General features: G+C 42.2%; 1 protein-coding gene across 1 annotated transcript in view; it reads right to left on the bottom strand.

The window, feature by feature from the left end:
* GFRA1 (GDNF family receptor alpha 1) overlaps nt 1-12,788 on the bottom strand; it is a 172,078-nt gene that overhangs the window by 83,742 nt on the left and 75,548 nt on the right. The gene's annotated exons all lie outside the window — the stretch shown is intronic.

Raw genomic sequence — 12,788 nt, 5'->3', positions numbered from 1 at the left:
GCATTCACTCATTATTTTACAAGAGGAATGGAATAAATCCAACAGTGATAATGAAAGCAAAGTCTGGGTTTATGTTTTATCTGCCTGCAAAGGATAAATTTTCTGGGTTTAGGCTCTTCTAGAATGCAAGCAAAAGCAAAACTCCTACCTGTGGAAAGCCATGACAGAGTAGTTTTGCACCTTAGAATAGAATAGAATTAACCAGGTTGGAAGAGACCTTTAAGATCATCAAGTCCAACCTATCATCCAACACCAACTAATGGAGTGCCTCATCCAGTCTCTTCCTAAACACCTCCAGTGATGGTGACTCCACCACCTCCCTGGGCAGCACATTCCAATGGCCAATCTCTCTTTCTGGGAAGAACTTCTTCCTAACATCCAGCCTAAACCTCCCCAGGCACAGCTTAAGATGGTGTCCTCTTGTTCTGTCACAGGTTGCCTGGAAGAAGAGACCAACCCCCACCTGACTACAACCTCCTTTCTGGTAGGTGTAGAGAGCAAGAAGGTCTCTCCTGACCCTCCTCTTCTCCAGGCTAAGCAACCCCAGCTCCCTCAGCCTCTCCTCACAGGGCTTGTGCTCCAAATCCCTCCCCAGCTTTGTTGCCCTTCTCTGGACACATTCCAGCAACTCAACATCTTTCTTTGTTAATCCAGTTAAAAATGGATTAAACCAGTAAATGATCCTGTAATAAGATCCATATAGCCAGAGCTCTCAGTGTCACACTCATCACACTGTCACCCAAGAGGCTCCAAAACAACACACAAGTTTGCTGATTTAAAAAGGTATTTGAAAAGAATACCTTGGCCGTCATGTGGTGAACCACCATACAAATATGTAACTGAACATGGAAAACTGCTTGCAGATGAAAGGTGTGTACCTGAGACTACTCTGCACATTCACACAGCACAGGCAAACTCCTGAGAAAAAGACCCTCAGTTAATTTCCATAGAATATAGCAGCAAAAAGGAGTGTTTTGCCTCTCTGCTGCAAACACAAATGATTAAATTCAGGCAAGCTCCATTGTCAAGTATTTTACCACACAAATGCATGCTGTGAAATCTTACAATAGAATAGAATAGACCAGGTTGGAAGAGACCTTCGAGATCATCGAGTCCAACCTATCATCCAACACCATCTAATCAACTAAACCATGGCACCAAGCACCTCCTAAATACCTCCAGTGATGGCGACTCCACCACCTCCCCTCGGCAGCACATTCCAATTGGGAATCACTCTCTCTATGAAGAATTTCTTCCTAACATCCAGCCCAAACCTCCCCTGGTGCAGCTTGAGACTGTGTCCTCTTGTTCTGGTGCTGGTTGCCTGGGAGAAAAGACCAGCCCCCACCTGTCTACAACCTCCCTTCAGGTAGTTGTAGAGAGCACTAAGGTCTCCCCTGAGCCTCCTCTTTTTAACAAGCTCTCAGAAATTCAAGGCTGGAGGGACTGCAATGGCTATCTAGTTCATCCTCCTGGGGCAAGGCAAACTGAATCTATCCTTTGCAAAATATCTGTCTGTGTCTCCCAGTGGAAGGGAGGCTATGGCCTCCAGGGTATTACATACACTGCCCAGTTATTCTTATGGTTAGATTTCTTCTCCCTAAGATCTAACCTAAACATCACAGACTACAATTCAGACCAATTGACAATTACCCTGTCACAAAGGATGTTAGACTGCTTTGACATTTGTTCTTAATGAATGCACACTGACCCTCCTTATCACCTTACATCCCCTGGATGCATTTAAATCAATGGTTTTAATACCCTATTCGATCATCCTTCTAAGCCTTAAGTATGGGAACTGGATCATAATTCCCTGGGCCTTTTTCCTAGATATACTTTATTGACAATGTGTGTGTATATATACATTATTTTTTTACTTTATTTTTTAATAAGGCAGGTACTGTGTTTGTCTTTCCCCAGTCCCCTGAGATTAGCTCTTTCTTCCATGAGTTCTCAAAGATAATTGCTAATGGTATAGCGACAGTTTCACCTTAAGTACTCTAAAACAAATCTCATCAGGCTGTTGGAGTATTTTCAGGCCATCAGAACTAAAAAAACCCTAACATTCCTAGTGTGCTTTTCTTCCTTTCTAACCAAGATAAAATTCAACTTGAAACCAAAAAGGAAATATAAATCTTTACTTTTTTTTTTTTTTTTTTTCCCCAGAGAAGGGCAACAAAGATGCTGAGGGCTTTGGAGCACAAGCCTTATGAGGAGAGGCTGAGGGAGCTGGGGTTGCTTAGCCTGGAGAAGGGAAGGCTCAGAGGAGACCTTATTGCTGTCTACAACTACCTGAAGGGAAGTTGTAGCCAGGTGGGGGTGAGTCTCTTCTGCCAGGCAACCAGCCAGAGAACAAGAGGACACAGTCTCAAGCTGAGCCAGGGGAGGTTTAGGCTGGATGTTAGGAATTTCTTGACAGAAAGAGTGATTGGCCATTGGAATGTGCTGCCCAGGGAGGTGGTGGAGTCACCATCACTTTAGGAAGAGACTGAATGGGTTGCTTGGTGCCATGGTTTAGTTGATTAGATGGAGTTGGGTGATAGGTTGGACTCGATGATCTCAAAGGGCTTTTACAACCTGGTTAATTCTATTCTATATGATATATTACAGGTCAAACACATGTATCTTCCTAAATTTCTTGCTGTGATATGTTAAATACTTTTGAGATGATCCTGTATCAGCAGAGGGTAGAAGTTCTCAAAGTAAAATAAACAAACAAAACAAAAAATTCTGTCTTTTCATCTCCAAAACATACAGATCATCAGCAGTTCATGAGGGACAGGGAACTACTGGAAAGAGTCCAACAGAGGGCCATAAGGATGATTAGGGGGACTAGAGGATCTCTCTTCTGAGGAGAGGCTGAGAGACCTGGGGCTTTTTAGCCTGGAGAAGGAAAGACTGGCATGGGATCTTACAATCTTATAAATGAGTAGAAGGCCAAAGGATAGGGCTGGGCTCTTCTCAGTGATAGCAGAAGGGACAACAGGTGTACACCAGTACACAGAAGTTTTCACTTGAAGGGGAAACTTCTTTACTTTGAAGGTGATTTAGTAATGGAACAGACTGACCAGAAAGGTGGAGAAGTCTCCTTCTCTGCAGACTTTCAAAACTCATCTGCATGTGCTCCTGTGCAACCTGACCTAGCTGTAGCAGTGTTAGCTGGGGAGGTGGATTAGACTTCCACAAGTCCTTTCCAACCCCCACCACACTAGAAATGAGACTTAAGACATTGGCAGTCTTCAGGTGTTTTGGGGTTGGTGGTTTGTTTGTTTTTGTTCTGTTTTTTGTATTTTCTTCTCTGCAGAAGGAAAACAAACTCTCACCCCAGCTGAGAGATTAAAACAGATTCCTGGTGACTTTTGTTTCACCACAGTGGCCCAGAGAAAGAGAAGCATTCTGATAAATCATACTCTGAAACAGAGCAAAGTTAGCCAAAACTTTGGGATTTTTTCAGGATATCTGTCTTCAGCTAAATTTGATGATTTCTTGAGCATTGCAGAGAATAAGCTCTGTTCAGGAAAGCAGTGAAAACAACTGAACTAGAGGAGCTAATCAGTGCCCCAAAGCCCTCGCCCTGCAGAGCTGTCAGTCAGTCAGAGCCTGGGGAGCTCCAAACCTATTCTCTTAGCATTTTCCATTCATCTATAAAATCACACAAAGCTAGTGAAGGGACAGTGCCAGGAGCATCAGTTTCCATTTCTGAAGGGCTCTTGGAAGAAGTGTCAGCCTGCCCAGCATTCAGCAGCTGAGTTGTAGAGAGCTGAGAATAGATGGGATCAGGGAATACTACAACAAATCAAATGGAATCTGTGGGTTTCAGATGAGAACCATTGCCATTAAATGATTTCCCAGTGCAGAACTATGGAAAGCCCTGCTATAGATTAAGGAGATCTCATTCTTGGATGAAGCATGCTGTCTTTTGGTTCTTTTCAGAGCAAATTAAAGTACTGGAATAGAGATACTACTATGTTAGAGTGGCTCTTAGACAAGTTTCCTTCTCTGAATTTGGAAAAGCTTTGAACAAGCTCAGTAACAGGGTAGCTGTTCCACATTATGATAGACTATGCCATTTCAGTTCCACAGTTGGATCCCTCAGGCTTCTCAAGCAGCCACAGCAGAAAAAAGTAAAGGAAGCACAGTTTAGTATAGTCAACAATTTAGTGTGGATCTGCATGTCCCAAAATTGCAGCTACTACAGAAACAACACTACAAAGTTATTAAGGAGTATGTAACATTTTCCTTCTAGCTTTTCTTTCTTTTAACCAGTCTCACATATGCTTTACATTTTGCTAGAATATCTTTATAGAATCACAGAATTGTTAGGGTTGGAAGGGATCTCAAGGATCAGCTAGTTCCAACCACCCTGCCATGGGCAGGGACACCTCACACTAGATCACATTGCTCAGAGCCACATCCAGCCTGGCCTTAAAAACCTCCAGGGATGAGGCTTCCACCACCTCCCTGGGCAACCTGTGCCAGTGTCTCACCACCCTCATGGGGAAGAACTTCTTCCTAACATCAAATCTGAATCTACCCACTTCTAGTTTTGCTCCATTCTCCCTAGTCCTACTACCCAACATCCTGAAAAGTCCTTCAACAGCATTCTTGCAGGCCCCCTTTGGATACTGGAAGGCCACAATAAGGTCTTCTCGAAGCCTTCTCCCCTCCAGCAATGCTGAATCCAAAGTCACCGTGACCCACCCAAATTCCCACATAGTTAAGGAGAGGCATAAGAAGTAACTCAAAGAATAAGCAGTAGCAGTAAGATAAAAAAAAAAAAAAAGCCATTAAACATACAGAGAAAGCTTTTACCAGGGCAATGAGATAGGTCAAGTTGTGCAAAAAGGAAATATAAGGAGCAGTTTAATGGCCTTAAATGCATCAGTAATTTTACAGCATTTGCTCTTTTTTTTTTGGTTATCTATAGTGAAAGGATGTACTCAAGTACCTAAAAGCTACTATATTTAACTGGGAAAAGGGGTGACCACTGTTTACTACTAAAAAAATTGAGGCCCTAGGTCCACGACTATTTACTACAAATCAACCAGCTAAAAGGCTTTCATAGATTTTAAATACATTTTTTCCCCCTTATGAGTTTTCATATCCAAGACTCCTCATTGTCTTTTTTTTTTTTGAGAAATTGCAGCAAATTAATAAGGATCTCTATCTGTGGGTGAAAATATTCTTTGTATAACAATGAAGTCATTACTCTTTTTATTTCTGTAAATTCCATGAGAGCAAGAAACAGAAGCACAATAAAAATCTTTTTCATAACAGTTGATTAGAAAATATGGCCTGCAGAAAGTCTGGCTCACTTTGCACATTAAGAATCTAAATATGCTACCAAAGCTGGGATTTTAAACCCCCCACAGCTTTAGCACAAAGCAGCACATTAATAAGATACAATTTAGATTTGCATTTTTTAATAAGCAAGGGGATCAAAGAAAATGGGAATGCTGAAAGGATGTTACATCATGTGCAAATTCAAACATCAAGGTACAGCATGAAGAGACATTTGCACTAAAGGCTTTCCAGAAGTTGTGATGTCCTGTGTGAACTTTTTGCCTGCACATAGTATGTCTAGAAGAGATGCAGATGCCCTGAACTTGCACCAAGTATTTGGGGGATCTGCATTTGTCAGTGGCTGATGGCAAATCAGCAGGGAGGGTGGAGGACCAGCAATGAAAGGATTAATTTTTCTAATAACCTAGTACTGTTTTGAATACAGAATACAGAATTAACCAGGTTGGAAAAGACCTTCGCGATCATCTAGTCCTATAACCCAGCACCATCTAATCAACTAAACCACGGCACCAAGTGCCTCATCCAGTCTCTTCCTAAACACCTCCAGTGATGGCAACTCCACCACCTCCCTGGGCAGCACATTCCAATGGCCAATCTCTCTTTCTGGGAAGAATTTCTTCCTAACATCCAGCCTAAACCTCCCCTGGTGCAGCTTGAGACTGTGTCCTCTTGTTCTGTCACAGGTTGCCTGGGAGAAGAGACCTGCCCCCACCTGGCTACAACCTCCCTTCAGGTAGTTGTAGACAGCAATAAGGTCTCCTCTGAGCCTCCTCTTCTCCAGGCTAAGCAACCCCAGCTCCCTCAGCCTCTCCTCATAAGGCTTGTGCTCCAAAGCCCTCAGCATCTTTGTTGCCCTTCTCTGGACACATTCCAGCAACTTAACATCTTTCTTAAACTGAGGGGCCCAGAACTGGACACAACCTAGTATTGTTCTCATTAAGACTGGGCTATTTCCACATGAATGTATTAATACCTTCAACTACCATCTATTTCCATTCAGACATCAGGATGGCATATCTCATTAGGGTGGCCACAGTGCTGTAACCTACTGGGAGCAACCATTACTATGGGCATATCCACCACAATGAGACTGGTGCAAGAAGACTGCTGATGACCTGCCATTAAAATGGGCTATGCATGCACACATTCACAACCTTGTGAGGTGTCTGAGCTACCTCCCAAACAGCAGAATGCAAACCAGTGCCAGAATGCAAACTTCTGCCATCTGTACATATCTAGGGCAGCTGTCAGGGATATAAAGGGCTATACAGTTGTTGAAAAGGGCACCAAAAAATCGAGGAGCAAATGGCCCTGACAGGCTAATGACAAACATTCTTTTCTGTAAAACTGTTTTACATTTTTTGAAGAATTGAGTTCAGAAGCTAAAGCTGCCTCCAGGCGTGACCAGCATTTACTCATCAGATCACCACAGGCCTCCATGACCTTGGCAGCCTTGCAAGGATCATATTTTTACATGGATGAACTATTCCTGAACAATTTCTCCAAATGGGATTTCTATCAATGTCAGGCACACTTGTCTTTTCATTTTACTTCCCTTTTCCTTGATTAAACAAATTTATAGTGGACATTCAAGAGAGAAAAACACGTCTGCACTAACACGCAGGCTTAATAAAATCAAATCAATCAATCATAGAACCAAAACAGTGTTTGCAGTTATCACACTCTTCACTGCTTGCACGCTTTGTCCCTCTGTCTATCCCAGTGATTTACTCTGTAGTTCATCAGGATAGGGTTTATCTCATACTCCATGTTTGTGTACAGCCCGGCATAATGGTACCTCATTCCCAAATGGCTCCTGAACGTTATGCAATAAACATGATTCATATGTGGATCATCTCCATCACTCTTACAAAGAGTGACAGACAATAATACCTTTTGAAGGAACTGCTTTCAGCACTTCAGTGTGCAGCAGCAGTGTACACCGAATATAAACTCCCGGTCTAGGAGTGTCCCACAACTGTTTAGGGTGCAATGTTCAAGGTAATTGGGAGTACTCAAATGAACTATATTCTCTGCTTTACAATCAGACTCAAAACCCCAAAGTAACTTTGTTCCTTTACTGAAAGATGCCCAATTCTATTTTGTAGCCTTCTCTACTCTTCGAAAGAGATCAACACAGAACAAAAAATCTAATCCACAGCTCCTTAAGCAGCCCACAGAAAGAATGAGGATTATATTAATTCTTTCTCTGTATAAATAATGTGTAACAGAAATCTATATATTAAAAGTTGGGTAAGAAGTCTGTTCTAGCCTATGCTCAAACACTAATATGGAGCAGAATTCAAGATGAAGTCCATCATTACAATTTCCTGTCTTGCCTCCACCTGTACTAACAGCAAATGAATTGATGCCATGACTTATACACACCTATTTTCCTACAAAAAGAGTTTAATGGAGAGGAAAACAACAGAAAAAATGTCCTGGAAAGCAGCTGCTGTTGGCTGCTGTCAGGCAGGGATTGATGGACAGAAGTTCTGATTCACTGCAGAAATCTTTCTATTCTTAAATTCCCAGCAGGGACATAAATCATAAGGGGCTGAACAGAGAGATTGCTCTATAGCTGAACACTATGTTTTGGGGTCTTTCTGGGTAGTGTTTTGGCCTTTTTTGGGTGGAAGATAAACTTTGACAAAAACATCACTAGAAATACTTCTACAAACTTGCCCTAAGCATTGCTGATGTTCGAGAATGCATTTATTAAGCTATGTTTTCAGCCATGCCACTACAGTAATCAATGGATAAATCTGCTGCTTTGAGAGGGGTAAATGAGTCAAATTTCTCAATTCAACAACAATTCAGCTAGCCACCTGTGGAAATTTTAAACTTTGGCTGCCTGAATGTAAGGATAGCACAGGTAGCACATAGAATCAATAAGGTTGGAAAAGACCTCAAAGATCATCAGGTCCAACCTGTCACCCCAGACCTCATGACTACTAAGCCATGGCACCAAGTGCCACATCCAATGCCCTCTTGAACACCTCCAGGGATGGTGACTCCACCACCTCCCTGCGCAGCCCATTTCAATGGCTAACAGCTCTCTCTGTGAAGAACTTTCTCCTCACCTCAAGCCTGGAGCACAGCAATCACCCTGTATGCATACTTGAATTACCCACTGGGACAGATCTATCCACCTTTATCAAGTTGCTAAAAGCAAGCAGCTACAAAGATCAATTCTGGTTTATGAATCTGTCCCAAAAAGAAAGAAAGAAACTTTTATTCTAATCATTTTGCAGCACAATAGCTGAAAACAGGCAACAGACAATAAAACAAATAGGTTCTTGACCTAGTATTATTATTCATTACATTTTAAATATTTCAAGCCTTTTGTGGTATTGTGTTGTTTATGTCTTACTCAACAGCTGCTCTGCTTAGCTGCTGAAACAAAACACTGTGATATTAATGGTGTATCTTAACAAAAACGGTTTGGGCTCAGCCAAAGGGGAAAACGGGGAAAAAAATCATGTAATTCTGATTTTCTGTACAGCACCCTCACTAGATATAGAGCACAGATCCTGAATTGTAAACTAACTAGAATAAAAGAATCACCCTTTTAATGAGTGCAATATATCACGACAATACCAATGTGATTAAAGCAACGGGGCCACGTTTCAGAAGAAGGAAATTACAGGTCGTTGGGGTAAGTTAAAATCATGTTATGGATTTGAATGATTTTCTTCACTTTGCTAAGAATTAATCAAATATTCTTCTTTGAGCCTCTTAGGTTTTCCTTTAAAATCTCACACCTCCTCTTGCCTCCATGGTTTAGTAGTTATGAGATCTTGGGTGACAGGTTGGACTTGATGATCCTTGAGGTCTTTTCCAACCTTATTGATGCTATGATATTGATGCTACGATTCTAACTAGCAAACTAAGCAGCTTGAATTGTAATGCATTATTGGATTATGTAACCTCTGGATCAATTACAAGAGAGAAAGAAGCCACCCCATAAAACTACTGGAAAAAAAAACCACCAAAAAACCCACAACCCCAAAAAAACCCTCACCTGTTTTTTTTATTACAAGTCCATTTTTTACCATAGATTTTTAGTAAGCATAAGTTTTAGGGTAAGGGTTAAGTTTTGTGCCTTGGAGATACAAATGAAAGATGACAAGCAAAACAAGGCACAACAGTTTAGAGGACGAAAACGAAGATTCTGGAGGCAGAGGAGACAGCTTAGAGAAAGTATAACACAAAAGAACAAGATGAAAAGCAAAATAGAAGGATGCAGTAACACGGAGAGAGGCAGTTCAGGCAGAATATGAGTGCAGGGGAGAGCGAGAGCAACTGAGGTTTGGAGTTAATGATGAAGAACTTGAATGGCATCTGGTAAAAAAATAAGATGATATAAAGAATGTACAAAGCTTACAAAACCAAATGAACCACAAGCTTGCAAGGAATTAATAATTTTGCGTATTTCAACTTACAGAACTTTAGAAAATGAACTGGATGCAGTCTCAAGCTGTGCCAGGGGAGGTTTAGGCTGGAGGTGAGGAGAAAGTTCTTCCCAGAAAGAGTATTTGGCCATTGGAATGTGCTGCCCAGGGAGGTGGTGGAGTCACCATCCCTGCAGGTGTTAAAAAAAAGGCTTGGACATGGCACTTGAAGCCATGGTTTAGCTGTTATGAGGTGTTATGTACTAGGTATTAACTTGGTCTTGATGGTCTCTGAAGTCTTTTGCAACCTGGCTGATTCTGTGTCAATGAAGTTTTCTCACTACTGAAGATGGCAGGGGACATAAATATAAACAGATGGGAAGCATGAAGCTACCAGAAGTGCAGAACATGCCCCAGAAGACAGCACTGGATGGAGAAAGAGGACATGAATTCGTACCCACTTATGCAAATGTTTTCTTTTCAGGGCACTGAGCAGGGCTACTACTTTGTTTAGCAGACACAGAAATGCCTAAAGACTTCTATAAATCCAGTCATTTCAAATCACAGTGCAAAACTAAACCAAATTAGATCACATCATGTTAGTACATTAAATACTTAAGTGTTATAGAATCATAGAACTGTCAGAGTTGGAAGGAACCTCAAGGATCATATAGTTCCAAACCCTCTGCCATGGGCAGGGATACCTCACACTAGAGCAGGTTGCTCAGAGCCACACCCAGCCTGGCCTTAAAAAAACCTCCAGGGATGAGGCTTCCACCACCTCCCTGGGAAACCTGTGCCAGTGTCTCACCACCCTCATGGAGAAGAACTTCTTCCTAACATCCAATCTGAATCTACCCATTTCTAGTTTTTGTTCCATTCACCCTAGTCCCATCACTCCCTGACACCCTCAAAAGTCCCTCCCAGCTTTCTTGTAGCCCCCTTCAGATACTGGAAGGCCACAATAAGGTGTTCTCACAGCCTTCTCCTTTCTAGACTGAATAGCCCCATCTCCCTCAGTCTGTCCTCATAGGACAGGTGCTCCAGCCCTCTAATCATCCAGCACTTGGAATTCTGCTGTAAAGAGTGGCTGCTTTGCATGTTATACAACATTTCTGTCCACCCTGCAGAGCATCTCCCAAATGCAGTCAGGTTTCAGCATGAGGGCACAGTGTTTTGGAACCTTCCTGTGGGACTATTTTGCCTCATTATCCACAGTTGTTTTAAAGCAAAATTAAATTATCACTTGAGTCAAGCTACTGGAAAAAAAAAAAAAAAACCCAGCCCAACGGACTGATGAAATTCAGCAACTGGAAGATGAGATTCCATTATGGGTTTCTGCAAAATCTGGTGTGTATTCGATTTGAACCACGCAAATCATAGTTCAAATCAATTGAGCCAAACATAGATATTTTATTTTTACTTCTTTTTTGGTTTTTAGTGTTTGAGCAATTCTGAGGTTTTAATCATTAGAATAGAATAGAACAGAATGGAATAGTAGAATAGACCAGGTTGGAAGAGACCTTCAAGATCATCACGTCCAACCCATCAACCAATCCAACCCACCTAAACAACTAACCCATGGCACCAAGCACCCCATCAAGTCTCCTCCTGAACACCTCCAATGATGGTGACTCCACCACCTCCCCCGGCAGCCCATTCCAATGGGCAATCACTCTCTCTGTACAGAACTTCTTCCTAACATGCAACCTAAACCTCCCCTGGTGCAGCCTGAGACTGTGTCCTCTTGTTCTGGTACTGGCTGCCTGGGAGAAGAGACCAACATCCACCTGTCTACAACCTCCCTTCAGGTAGTTGTAGAGAGTAATAAGGTCACCCCTGAGTCTCCTCCACTCCAGGCTAAGCAATCCCGGCTTCCTCAGCCTCTTCTCATAGGGCTTGTGTTCCAAACCCCTCACCAACTTCATTGCCCTTCTCTGGACTCATTATTACATATGTCTTTCACGAAATACTAATTAATCACTTATGCTCATAATACTGCAGGGGGACAACCAGTGTATTTCCCATTTATAGCTACAGAATGTAAGCAGAGGAAAAGTATGACTTGGTCAGAACACACGTGGCGCCTGTGTATTCACAAGGGATTAATGAGATACCTCAAGATGAAAACATAGGTCCTGTTGTAGTTTCTTAACCATAACACCAAACAAATTCTGCTATACCATAAGGTCTTACTTGACATTGCAAATAAATCAACCTAAGTGTTGGCCCAAGCAGTATTACGATTCTTCTATGGGTCTCAAAATTCAAACTCCAATAAAGCTTTTAAGGTAACTGTATCAATTGTTATAAAACCTATCTTGTGTATTTTAGAGGAAAAAATAATCATAGAATCAACCAGGTTGGAAAAGACCTGAGAGATCAAGTCCAACCTATTACCTAACACCTCCTGACAACTAAACCATGACTTCAAGTGCCACATCCAATCCTTTGTTGAACACCTCCAGGGATGGTGACTCCACCACCTCCCTGGGCAGCACATTCCAATGGCCAATCTCTCTTTCTGGGAAGAACTTTCTCCTCACCTCCAGCCTAAATTTCCCCTGGTGCAGCTTGAGACTGTGTCCTCTTGTTCTCTGGCTGGTTGCCTGGCAGAAGTGACCAACCCCCTCCACCCCCACCCCCAGCTACAACCTCCTTTCAGGCAGTTGTAGAGAGCAATAAGGTCTCCCCTGAGCCTCCTCTTCTCCAGGCTAAGCAAACCCAGCTCCCTCAGCCTCTCCTCATAGGGCTTGTGCTTGAGACCACTCACCAGCCTTGTTGCCCTTCTCTCAACTAGTCTTGAATGATGTCCCAAATAAATCTGGAACTTGTATTTTCATTCAGTTAGTAATTCATCAGGCAAAGCCATGTTCCCACTTTGACAGACTTCCCAGTAACATTTACAAAGAAAGCCACGGTTAGCTTTGTTTAAATGTGGACACTTTAAATGAGGCTTTACCCCAGGTAAGTCTTTCTTTCTTAAAATGGCCATCACAGTTTTCCAGTAAAAGCAGCTTGAAAGGTTGAGCAATTCACTTGTCACTGGTAAAACTTCCTAGCAGTCTTTCAAACAAACCTGCTCTG

This window comes from Dryobates pubescens, chromosome 8 (assembly GCF_014839835.1).
Source record: "Dryobates pubescens isolate bDryPub1 chromosome 8, bDryPub1.pri, whole genome shotgun sequence".
NCBI lineage: Eukaryota > Metazoa > Chordata > Aves > Piciformes > Picidae > Dryobates > Dryobates pubescens.
This window is presented reverse-complemented; position numbering and strand designations above follow the sequence as displayed.